The sequence below is a fragment of the Echinops telfairi genome, unplaced genomic scaffold (assembly GCF_000313985.2).
Source record: "Echinops telfairi isolate 266 unplaced genomic scaffold, ASM31398v2 ScPeMD7_19;HRSCAF=73, whole genome shotgun sequence".
In the NCBI taxonomy this organism is placed as follows: Eukaryota; Metazoa; Chordata; class Mammalia; order Afrosoricida; family Tenrecidae; genus Echinops; species Echinops telfairi.
In genome coordinates this window covers 979,689-993,300 of record NW_022103916.1, presented here as the reverse complement: position 1 = coordinate 993,300, position 13,612 = coordinate 979,689, and the positions used below count along the sequence as shown (strand labels likewise).

Below are 13,612 nucleotides of genomic sequence, written 5' to 3'. Positions count from 1 at the left end.
TCCTCTCCCTCGTTGGGCGATTTACTTCCATCCTCTGTGGTGCTCCCTTCCATGGTGGGGATCAGGTCATATCTGGCTAGGACAGCGCCTGGTCCATTCTCTTCGTGTATTCCTCCTCATTTTACATTGCTCCTCTGATTTGGTGTGTCCTGATGGGGGCTGTATGCCCGTTCCAGTTCTCGCTTAGCATGAATTTATTCTTAAACAGAACATCTTGGTGATCAGTGGATGGCAGAACACAAGTTCTCTCAGTAATATACTTGTCTTAGTTTTGTTAAGGTACTTTAAAAAAAAAGGAGGGGGATACATTTTGTGCCATGGGGAAATTTTTTGATGTTGGAGTAATAAAAAAAAATGTTAAACAAAGTTTAAATGGACGTCTTTCCATGTCATTGAAGCTTTTCAACTTCAATTTATATGAATGCTGCCTCACATAAAACAATGGTTTTCAAATGGATCAAGTGTTCTAAGGAAGGCCTCACAGACTAATTCAGAGGGAGCTCATCAACCTTAATGAATAAAAAAATAACTGTAGCTGAAGTCCAGAAATTGGTGGAGGAAACCATACAGTTATTATTGATGTGATAACTACTAAAGTTGTGAACTTGCATGGTTTGACATTTTCACTTTTAAGTGACCATTTTTGACCTCAGCAAGTCTTAGGCTGCATGGATGTCCAAAATGTTTCTCAAAGATCAGCTAGCTCAAAGAGCTGATCTTTGAATCAATCTATTAAGCAAGATTGAAGCCAATGAAGACAATTTTATGGAACAAATTATAACTGTGTATGAGTCTTACATTCACCAATATGATCCAGAGAGGCAGGTCCATTAATAACAGTAGCATTCAAGGGGGTGTGTAGGGTTAGTTATATTTAAGGCAAGAGGTCCGTTCAGAAGGTTAGGGCAAGTGGTTGCCTTTAGGTTTCCTACGGGATAATCTTGATTGATTTTTCTCAAAGGAAACAGAACTATCATAGAGACTTATAAAGAAGTTCTAAGAAAATTTCCAACTGCTCTGATGAGAAATAGTCCAGGAAATTTTTGTAGAAGCTTTTTTCCCATCACAAAATGCACCTGCTCATTCTTTGAGTGCATCAAGGACGACTGTCCTGTGTGAATGTCATTGAGAAATCATACCCAATACACCCTACAGTCCCAATCTTGTCTCTAAAGATGTCTTTTTGTCCCCTCAATCCAAAGAACATTGAAAAGAAACATGACTTAAGACCATTGAGGATGCCAAACTTGTGGTTTTTATGTGATATAAATAGAAGAACACAGAATTCTTCAGAAAAGAGTTGTTAGATAGTGTTGATTTGGCTCCAACTCAGAAACTCTATGTACAACAGAACAAAATTGTCTGGTCCTGTAACATCCTCAAAATTGTTGCTATGTTTGAGCCAATTTTTTCAGTTATTATGTCAATCTATCTCATTGAGGGATTTCTTCTAATGCAGTGGTTTTCAACATTCCTAATGTTGCGACCCTTTAATACAGTTCCTCATGTGTGGTGACCCCCCAACCATAAACTTACTTTCATTGCTACTTCATAACTGTAATTTTTCTACTGTTATGAATCGGGCGAACCCTGTGAAAGGGTCATTTGACCCTCAAAGGAGTCACGACCCACAGGTTGAAAACCACTGTTCTAATGGATGCTTGCAGTTGTTTCTTCTCATCCTGAGTGATATAACATCAGCAAATGAAAGGTCTGAAAGCTTTTCTCCATCTTCATCATTAATCCCAATTCTGCTTTGAGGAGACAGTTCTTTTCTAGTGATATTTTGAGTGCCTTCTAACCTGAGAGGCCCATTTTCTGGCACTTTTATCAGACTATGTCCCACTGCTATTCAAAGCTAATTTCAGTGGCCAATCCTTCAAAAGTGGACCATTTATTCATTCTTCATAGTCAGTTCTTAGTTCAAAACGTATTCACTATGGGTGACTTTGTTGATATTTGAAATACTAGTGGCATAGCTTCCAGCATCATAGCAACACATACCACCACCGCCTTATGGCAAACTGACAGACTAGTGGGACAGGGAAGGGTTAACCTGTGAATCCTTCCTATCAGCGATCCAGTATGGGGTTTCTGAGACTGTAAATCTTTATAGGAGCAGCCTCATTCTTCTCCCATGGACTGGCTGGTGAGTTTGAGCCACTGACTTTCTATTTGCATATAGAAACACCACCTTCAGAAGTGCAAAGAAGATATGTTGAGAAGCAATAGCATCACATTTTGATCTTTTAAATAAAAGTTTCTATGGTTTTGCGGCAATACTTACTGACTTACCCTTGTACCTTTATACAATTTAAAAAATCAGTTAAAAGAAGAAAATATAACAGGCATGTATTTATAGTGTCATTTCTAATTATAGAATTACCTTTACTTTAGCTCATGTGAATTCAAAGTGCCATCTAGGTCACGTTCTTTCAGTCTGCCGAACTGAAACAGTTGTATAATTAATGCTACCATCAAACCTAGAACATTTTCTTCTTTCTTGTACTCATTACTAGGCCCTCATTTACTTCCAGTCTTCCTTCCTATATCCCCCAATAAGCCATTAATCTAGTTACTGTCTCTACAAATTTACCTATCCTAAATTTCATATACTGGAAAGCATACCAAAAAGTACATGAAAGAAAAACACATAAATAAATAAAGACCAACAACAATAACAAAAGAAGCCAGAGAAATAACCTTAATGGAGAAAAAAAGGAGGAAATGTTAAAAACGAGAACAAATTCAAAATGGGTCAAAAGGGAGATCAAATGGTCAGGTATTACATTTTAACCTAATTATATCTGCCATTGTCGAATTTACAATACACTCTGCCTGATATCAAGGCTATTTACATCCCTCACCTCTAGTCAAAGGGGATTCACCAGAGGTTTAATCCATGTAGGGACACTGTAAATGGATTTTGGACTCCCACTTTCTTCCATAACCTTCTGAAAATTGGGTGTTCACACAAGATAAGCTCTGATACCATTCTCTCTTTTGGATTTGGCTTTTACTATTTATGCTTGGATCACAGACTGCTGTGCTTTCATGTGGATTTAGTTGATGCCTCATTTAGATAGCTGCTTGTTTGAACGCAAGCCTTTAAGACCCAGGTGCTATTTTTTTTAGTAACCAGGCACTATCTACTTTCTTCACTACACTTTTCGGTAGCACCCATATCTTCAGTGATCTCTCCATGAGGGTGAGCATTGAGTAGGGCCATGCCATAAGAACTAATTGTTCTTAGATTGGGGCTAGAATTCATACATATGTGTTTTATATGTGTGTCTGGTTCACATTAGAGGCCTCATTATCATTTTATGATAGAGAGCATTAAAAATCATCTCCCTGGGGCATAAGGTAATTCTATGGATATTGTCATTAATTTATCCAACAGTGTAGAATTTAACACACTGTTGCGAAAAGAAGTTATACCAATATAGTTTTATAGTTTCTTTCTGTTTTTCTTTTCCTCCCTCCCTTTCTTTCTTTCATCAGCAGATAAATCTACGTATTAAAATAGATGTTTTAAGCAACCTTTACTTCACGTTTAATACTGATGAAAGTGATCATCTTCATAATCTCTGAAAGACTGTGCACATCAATAACTCACCTGTGAATTCTCTTTTGAAAAGGTTCCCATGTCTTAAAACCTTCCTTCCAAGGAGTTTCCTCATAATGATTCTCAAGTCTTGATAAGAATCCTATCTGGTTCCTTCACTTTGAAGATCCTCTCCTTTGAAACTCTATCAAGACGCCACACACCTTCTCCGGGGATATTATATTTTATTTGGTTAAAGTAATTCTTTTTTGAAGCATTTTATTTTTTATTAACCATTGGCTTACATTTTTTAATTTAATAAATCATTTTATTGGGGGCTCTTACAGCTCTTATTACAATTCATACATCAATTGTATCAAGGACATTTGTAAATTTGTTGCCATGATCATTTTCAAAACATTTTCTTTCTACCTGAGGCCTTGGTATCAGCTCCTCATTTTTCCCCTCTCTCCTCCTCCCTCCCATCCCTGTGAATCCTTGATAAATTATTATGATTTTCAGTTAAAGTAATTCCAGTTGAGTGAATGGCACCTTTAATTCCAAAGGTGGTTACACTAACAGCAAGATCAGCAGTTCAAAACCACCAACTGCTCTGAGGGAGAAAGATGGCTTTCTACTCTCATGAAGAGTTATAGTCTGGAGCCAGTTGCTCAGCTATGCAGTTCTTTAGTGGTCGCAGCTGTCAGAGACAGTTGGAAGGTCTGTTGTGGAGAGCGCTATGCAAGGCAAAGGACAGCTCCCTTCTCAGGACTGCACCACCAGTGGGCACTGAAACCACTCTTACTGTCTCCCAACAGGGTATCTGAAGTAAAAAGGGCATTTAAATCAAACCGATTGGATTATGAAATGGGACAGTACAACGTCGTGGACTGCCATTTGGTTGCAGCAAAGAGGAAATAATTCAGTTCTTTCAAGGGTTGGAAATCTTGCCAAATGGGATAACATTGACGATGGGCTACCAGAGAAGAAGCACAGGGGAGGACTTTGTACATTTTGCTTCAAAGGAGATAACAGAAAATGCTCTGGGGAAACACAAGGAAAGAATATTGAGATCTTCAGAAGTGGCAGGAGTGAAATCAAAGGATTTTATGACCCACCAAGAAGATTACTGGGACCTCAACTAGGACCATATGATAGACCAATAGTAGAAAGTGGGGGTTATTATGGAGCTGAGCGTGGACATTATGGAGGTTTTGACGGCTATGGTGGCTATAATAATTATGGCTATAGAAATGATGGCTTTGATGACAGAATGTGAGATGGAAGCGGTTTGGTGGAGGACATGGACAGAGGTATGGTGGAGCTGGTGTTGAAAGTTCAGGTTTTCATGGTGGTCATTTTGTACATATGAGAGGGTTGCCTTTTCGTGCAACTGAAAATGATATTGCTACTTTCTTCTCATCACTAAACCCTACAGGAGTTCATAATGATATTGGATCTGATGGCAGAGTAACATGAGAAGTATATACAGAATTTGTGACACATGAAGATACAGTAGCTTCCACATCTAAAGATAAAAATAATAGTCAGCATTGATACATTGAACTCTTTGAATTCTGTTCCTGGAGGCAGCTCTGGAATGTGAGACGATGACAGAGATGGAATAGATAATCAGGGAGGACATGGATCTATTGGAAGAACGGAAATGGGGAACAATTATAGTGGAAAATACGGCACTCAATGGGTTGGGTGGTTATGGCAATGGTGGTGGCGGTGGCGACAGTGGAAGGTACTACGGGCAAGGCGGCATGAGTTGAGGTGGAAGGTTTGAAATGTCATGACCAACAACATATGTCCTGGCATCAGCATCTGGTCTACTAGGCTTTCTTACAGATTTAATTTCTTTTGTAGTTTAATAATTTTGTAGTTTAGGAATTTTACAATAACAGAAAGAATGTATTATTAGATAAAGCAAAAAATTGTAATGAGAAAATGTTTTCTGTAGGTTTTGTTAGTTGCATACTTTCTTAAATAAAATTTTATTTTAAAAAAAGAGTTACAGTCTGCGTACATAGTCACGAGTCATCAGGGAGATGCAAATTAAAACCACAATGAGATACCACTTCACACCCAAATTAAAAAACAACAACAAAGAAATCAACAAATGCTGGAGAGGATGTGGAGAGATTGGAAATTGTATACACTGCTGGTGGACTTGAAATTGACTTGCAATTGAAATCCCATATGATCCAGCAATTCCACTATTATACATACAGCCTAAAGAAATAAGAGACAAACACGGTTGGAGGAATGCTCTCCCATGTTCATAGGAGCACAGTTCACAATGGTGAGAAACTGAAAGCAGCCCAAATAACACAGTGAATGAATGGATAAAGAAACTATGGTCCATACACACAATGGAACATTATGCATCCTTAAGAAACAGAGATGAAAGCATGAAACACTGCATGACATGGAAGGACCTGGAAACCATTATGCTGAGTGAAGTTAGTCTATCATAAAGGGACAAATATTGTATGACTCCACTACTATAAGAAGAAAAACCAATTAAACAAGTCTTAGGACCAAAACAGTATTTCAGTATTTATGCTGTGTGTTAAGGTTCTTAGGCTTGCTCTTAGTTTTCTTTGATTATATATATAGTTTTAGGCTTTAACCTTTTGATTTAGATCCATTTTGAGTTCATTTTTATATGGTATGAGGCATAGGTCCTGTTTTTATTTTTCAACAAATGAATGGATAGCTTTTCCTATTTAAATGACATTCAGCCCTTTGTTGAAGGTCAGTTGTCCACAGGTGGATGGATTTACTTCTGGGTTCTTAATTCTGTATGATTGGTCTATATGTCTATCATTGTACCAGTACCAGGCTTTTTGACCACCTTAGCTATATAGTACATAATGGAATTGAGAAGTATGAGATATACTTTGTTTTTCTTCTTTAATAGTACTTAGCTTACCTGGGATCTTTTTCCTTTCCCACAGAAGTAGAAGTAATGATTGGTTTTTCCTTTTCTTTTAAACATTTTATTGGGGGCTTGAATAGCTCTTATCACAACCCACACATCCATCCATTGTGTCAACCACATTTGTACATATGTTGCCATCATCATTTTCAAAACATTTTCTTTCTGCTTGAGCCCTTGGTATTAGCTCATTTACCCCCTCTCTCACCCTCCCTCCCTCATGAACCCTTGATAATTTATACTTTTTTCATGTCTTACACTGACCAATGTCTCCCCTCACCCACTTTTCTGTTGTCCGTCCCCCTGGGACGGGGTTATATGTAGATCATTGTGATGAGTTCTCTCTTGCTCCCCCCACATTCCCCCTTAACCTCCTGGTATCGCTACTCTCATTATTGCTCATGAGGGGTTATCTGTCCTGGATTCTCTGTGTTTACAGCTCTTAACTGTACCAGTGTACATACTCTGGTCTAGCTGGATTTGTAAGGTAGAATTGGGATCATGATAGTGGGAGGAGGAAACATTAAAGAACTAGAGGAAAGTTGTATGTTTCATCAGTGCTATACTCTTCCCTGACTCGCTTGTCACTTCCTTGTGACCCTTCTGTAAGGGGTTATCCAATTGTCTACAGATGAGCTTTGGGTCTCCACTCAAAATTCCCACTCATTCACATTGACATGATTTTTTTGTTCTGGGTCATTGATGCCTGATTCCAATTCCATTGGTACCTCATAATCACACAGGCTGGTGTGCTTCATCCATGTGGGCTTTGTTGCTTCTCAGCTAGATGACTGCCTGTTTATATTCAAGCCTTTAAGACCCCAGATGCTAGATCTTTTGATAGCTGGGAACCATCACCTTTCTTCACCACATTTGCTTACGCACCCCTTATGTCTTCAGCGATTATGTCAGAAAGGTGAGCATCACAGAATGCTGGGTTGTTAGAACAAAGTGTTCTTGCATTGAGAGAGTACTTGAGTAGAGGCCCAATATTCATCTGCTACCTTAATACTTAACATATACATATATGTACATAGATCTATTTCCCTATCTTTATATATGAATATATTTACATATGTACATGCATTTATTTAGACCTCTATAAATGTCCTTTGCCTCCTAGTTCTTTCCTCTATTTTCTTTTACTTTTCTTTTGTCCCACTATCATGTTCAGCCTTCATTCCGGTTTCAGTAATTCTTCTCGGCTTCATTGCCCTTGATCTAGCCCCACCAGGCATCCTTGCCATAGATTTTAGATCACTTGTTGCTCCCTTGTTCCTAGGTTGGTTGATGCTCTCCTTCCTTTCCCCCACTACCCCTCTCCCTTGTTTCCCCAGAACCATCGGTCCCATTGTCTCCTTGTTGGTTTTTCTACAGTCCTAAAAATATTGACCAGGATCAGGTTTACATATATTGTATCTATAGATTTATTTGGGCAGTATTAGTATTTTCACGATGCTGTGTCTTCCGGTTCATGAGCATGATATACTCTTACATTTATGTAAATGTCTTCTAATTTCTTTTAGTAGTGTCATGTAACATATATATCTCTATTATCTCTGGTTAGGTTTATTGCTAAGCATTTTATCTTTTTGGTAGCTATTGTAAGTTATATTATTTTCCTAATTTCCTTTTCAGAATTTTCTATGTGAGTGTAAAGGAATCCAATGGATTTTAGATGTTGATCTTATACACTGCCATTTTGCCAAGTTCTGGTAGTTATTTTCAGGTAGAAAATCCAGTCTCTGGGATTTTCTATGAGTAGAATCAGATAATCTGCAAATGTGAATTTTTTTATTCCTTCATTACCAATTTGAATGCCAAAAGGGGGGTTATAAAACACAGGCAACCACGTTAGACACCTAAATACATGAATAACAATAGTAACTAATAATAATAATATCATTGTCTCTCTTTCCTCTCTGGATCTTTTCTATTCTGTTTCTTTCTACAAATGAGTTTCTTCTATTTCTGAGACACACTGCTTCACTATAATTTCAGTTTGCAGATTTACAATGTTGGTAACTCCTACTGTAACTCCAAAGAGCCCTGGTGGCATACCAGGTTATGCATTGGGCTGCTAACCAAAAAGCCAGAAGTTTGAAACCACTAGCCACTCCAAGGGAGAAAGAAGAGACTTTCCACTCCCATAAAGAGAGATAGTCTCAGAAACCCACAGGGGCAGTTTCATCCCATCTTAAGGGTCCCTAAATTGGAATAGATTTAGTGGTAAGTGAGTGAGAATGTAACTCTAAATGACCTGTTAGTTAAAGTGCCCAGAGCTATCTCGCTGCCCTCAGGATCCTATTTCTAATTTTCAGAAAAATCTGATTGGCTCAATGCAGTGCAACATAAGGAATTTGTCTAAAATTATGCTAGATAAGAATCAGGACTTCTGGCAAGATGGTAAAACTAGACATACATGTTATACAGATACTCTACACCAAAGGCACAATAGATCAGGTGAAGCAATAAGGATGATAATCCTGGAACCCTCAGCTTCAGAGGAAAGGATATAGAAGTGGAATAAAAACTGAAAAAGAGGAGACAGATGGGTGATTGATGACTAACTTGAACCAGCAGAGCCATTCTAAACTTTTGCAAACAATATTCCATCCATACAGTGCCCTGGCACACTCTCGTTCCCCACACACTTCTAATGACCAGAAATGTGGCCAGCCCCCACCATCACCCACCCAGTGGCGTATGACTTCACTCCCTGAGTAGTCCCTGCTCTACTTGAGGTCATAGCCACATCATGGTGTATCAGGCACTCAGTACATCACCCCAAAATCTGGTGGTGTATGAACTCATTGCCACATCAACAGAATACACAGCACCAGATACCTAGCCATCCCTGGATGGGTAAGAACTCATTCCATAACCAATATTCCTTCCCCTTGCTGCCCTCTGGGCCCCAAAGAATTCCTTCTGTGAAAAAGTACAGTGACTTCAACTGCCATCTGAGTTAGCATGGGCTAATTGTGGATAAAGTGCCTAGACCCCAGACAACTGATAACTTGCCATAAATTTAACTAGGACTGGTGTCCCACCCCTTGGTACTGACCCTTACCAGGTGCTTTGTTCCCCAACTGTTTTCTGTTTTTCTTTGATTTTTCTTTTCTTTCATTCCCCTTGTTTTTATCCTTTCTTCCATTAATTCCTCTTTTCTTCTATTTCTCTTTTCTTGTATTCTTTCTCTTATTTCGTTTTCTCTTAGTTTTTTCTTTACTGTTTATTCTCTTTTGCCAGTCTATTTTCTTCTTCTATCCCTTGTTTTGTTGATTGTATTTTTTATTTCATTTTCTCTACTCTTGTTTTTCTTTTTTTAGTAATTATGCTACGCTGGATTCTCTAGAGAAGCAAAACCTGTGAGACTATATATGTAGGTAGATAGAATAAAAGATTTATATCAATAAATGGCCCACACTATTGTAGAAGTAGATAAATCCAGTCTGATTCAAGTTGTGGATTAGATGTAAGTTGGAGGCTTCTCTTGACTCAAGTAGCTGCAATGACTGATGAAGAGGAAGCAGGAAGACCACAGGCTGTTGGATGAAGAGCTGAATGTTTTGGAGATAAGCTGAATGAATCCAAGGTTGGTAATCAGTTGATGGTTCCTGAGATTGGCAAGTGATTGGTCGATGAACCTGATGCAGGATCCAGACCCAGCAGGAGTTGTGCTAACTTTCCCACAGTGTCAATCTAAATTAGTGTAAGCCACCCCCCCAAAAAAAAACCCCAAATCTCCCTCAATTGTATCAAGACTGTGCCCAGATTAAAGAGGTGATACTCTACCCATAATTGGTGATATTCTTCCCATAACTGCTTGACTGCTTCATAGAAGAACCCCTCATGGAATTGACCATACTATGTTAGGTCATATCATGGGAGTATTCTGTTCCAGTCAAGTTGACATAAAACCTAACTATAATTGTCATTATATTCTGTTCTTTTGTCCTTCTAGGTGTTGCTTGCTTACTTTCCACTGGTTGATTTTTAATTATTTTTTTAATCTTCTTTTGTGAGTATTGTCCTTTTTTCTCTTTCCCTCTCTTTTTGTTTGCTTGCTTACTTTCCACTGGTTGATTTTTAATTATTTTTTTAATCTTCTTTTGTGAGTATTGTCCTTTTTTCTCTTTCCCTCTCTTTTTCCTCCCCACAGGAGATAGCAACCATATCCATAAGACCCAGCTACATCTGGACCTCCTAAAATCACACCTACTGGGAGCTGGCCACTACCCACTCAGGTACAACCTGATCTTACACAGCTTAAACCACCACCCAAAACAACCTTCAACTGTGCTATATGAACAGCAAACAGAGAACTACTCACATACTCACCTTCTCTATTACACTCACTTGGAGGCAGGGGATGAGTGGCTAAGGTCTCATCAACATAAATCATCAATTAAATAAAAAATTTTTAAAAACCGTAATGTCTCAGACATATCAGATAATTTCAGTTCACATGAAAAAGCAAAACAGAGTGGCTCAAAAAAGTGACTAATACACAGAGTCAGAAAACTTTTCTCAAGGAGAAAAGGCATTGAAATGAACTGATCAGAAATTAAAATGAATTTAGACTCCCTCAATATTTTGAGAGAAAGATCGATGACATCAAAGGAAACACATAGATACATAGACGAATGGAACTGAACAAAGAAACCATTAGTAAATTAATCTACCTATGGACAACTGATCTTTGACAAAGGACTGAAACACATTAAATAGGAAAGAGATGGTCTGTTTGACAAATGATAATCCACTTGCAGAAGAATGAAACAGGACCAATATGCCACACTATATACAAAGATGAACTCAAGATGTAGCAGAGACATAAATGTTAATCTTTGAACTATACAGATCAACGAAAATAGAGACTTATGGGCTCTAAAACATGGTCTAAATGCACTATAAAACATAATGAAAACTACACAAACAGCAGAAGACATACTAGATGAAATCTTCTAAAAATTGGACATTTATGTGTATCAAAAGATTTCACCAAAAGAGAACTGACAGATTGGGGAAACTTTGGGGCAATTACTAATCTCTAAAATGCATAGAATATTTCACCGCCTTTATAGGAAAAAGACAAATATTACAGCTAAAAAACAGGCAGTGAACATGAACAGAAACTTCACCAAAGAAGACATTCAGGAGGTCAACAAATATATGCCTGTGATCACTAGCCATTCAATTATGTAAATCAAAACAAAAATAAGATATAACTTCACCTCAGAATTAATAGCTAAGTTCAAAAAAATGGAAATCAACAAATGCTGGCAAGGTTGTAGAGAGAGTGACATAACCACTGTAGAAAGCAGGATGGTACTTCCTCAACTATTTGCCAATAGAGGCACCATATGACCCAGCAATTCCTCGACTTGGTAAATGTCCTGGAGAAATAAGACCTGTGATAAGTTCATTGCCTCACTAGTCACAATAACAAAAAGATGGTAATATTTTAAATGCCCATCAGTGGAAGAATGGATAAATACATTTAGGTACATAGACACAATGGACTATGTTAAAGAATAAAAATGAATCTGCGAAACCCCTCATAATATGAATTATCCTGGAGGACATTCTTCTGATTAGACAATCTCAAAATGACAAATATTGTATGAGGCTACTATTACACAAAGTATATTATACTATTATACAAAGTCAAGAAAAGGTTTTCACTCTAAAAGAAACATTCTTTAAAAAGGAAGAAAGATTACTTAATAGTTGTTACCAGAGCAGGGAGGGAAGGGAAAGAGGTCATGGATTAGAGGGTATGCAAGCATTAACTGGAGTGATGTGAAAGGCAATATATAGTGAGAGGGAGGTTGGCAAAAGGTAATGGAGACAGGGTTTGCATTGTGAGGCTTGCAGGAGTTAAAAACAACAGAAGCAAATACTGTTTTATACACAATCCTGCACTAGTAGTCTACAAGTAGATGCTTGGATCAACACACAGGCTGAACAGATTTGGGAGGGACAGTGGGAGCATTCCTCTGAATATGTACACAAATATATGTGTACGTATGTGTGTGTGTGTATATATATATATATACATATACAAACACACACACTTACCTTTGCCACAAATATATCCATGAGTTGGAGTTGCCTTTCAGATCTGTACAAGAACTTACCCCTATGTTGAAATAGCCAACTAAGATCAGAAGAGCAGTATATACAAAGTTCAGAGGGTTAGAAAAGAAGAAAGAATGGAACCAGGAAACAGGGGAAAAGAAGGATAAGCGATGGTACATTAAGGGGTTTCAAAGGATGAATTTGAACAAAATGTGTATGGGTTGTTCAATGTAAAAGTGATGATCTTTGTAGCTCATACTATCACTCATTGACTGCCATTGAATCAATTCCTACTCATAGTGACCCTATAGAACAAAGTATAATTGCCCCTGTGGGTTTCTAAGACTGTAAATATTTATGGGAGTAGACAGTCTTACCTGATAAAATATTTTAAAATATATCAAGGTTAGCATAAAGTTATTATGTAAACTTCTGCTGTCCAACTTCACCATTTCTGACAGCAGTGATTCCTCCTACTGTACTCACTAGTTCTCTTCTACAATTTATTTAAAATTTACTGTAACAGCCACAACAGAACTCACATACTACACTCACAGCAGTGAAGTAACATAGTACAGCTCAGGATCAGTTTAACTTTGAAATAATAGCTATAATTTGAAATTAGGATTTGAAAGCATATAGGCTTCCAGCTAGGTGCATGCCTTTTCTACTAGTGGAAACTCCCTTCTCTATTAGGAACCCAGGCTTGGGTGTTCTATCAAGTGGCTACTTCTCTGTTGTCAGGCTTTCCACAGTTGACCTTTCTGCTTGCTAATGAGCATTAGTTTTTTACCATCGGACATCTCTGCTGTCAGGTGCTCTGCTATCAGCCTATCTGCCATTGGATCCTCCTTTAACTTGTCCTCCAGTTCTACTGAGTCTCTTGCCTGTTTTCATTGTTACAGCTCCTGATCAATAATTACATCTCTGTTAGAAGATTCCTCAAGCAGGAACTCCAATTTCAAGCCATTCCATTCTAGGCTCTTCTTGGTCTTGAGATTTCCTCTTTACTTCTCTCTAAAAATATCCCT

The 13,612-nt window shown here is 38.0% G+C and overlaps 1 pseudogene; it reads left to right on the top strand.

The window, feature by feature from the left end:
* Positions 1–5,349, top strand: part of LOC101654975 — a 54,939-nt pseudogene extending 49,590 nt beyond the window's left edge.
* The last annotated feature ends 8,263 nt before the right edge of the window (positions 5,350–13,612 follow it).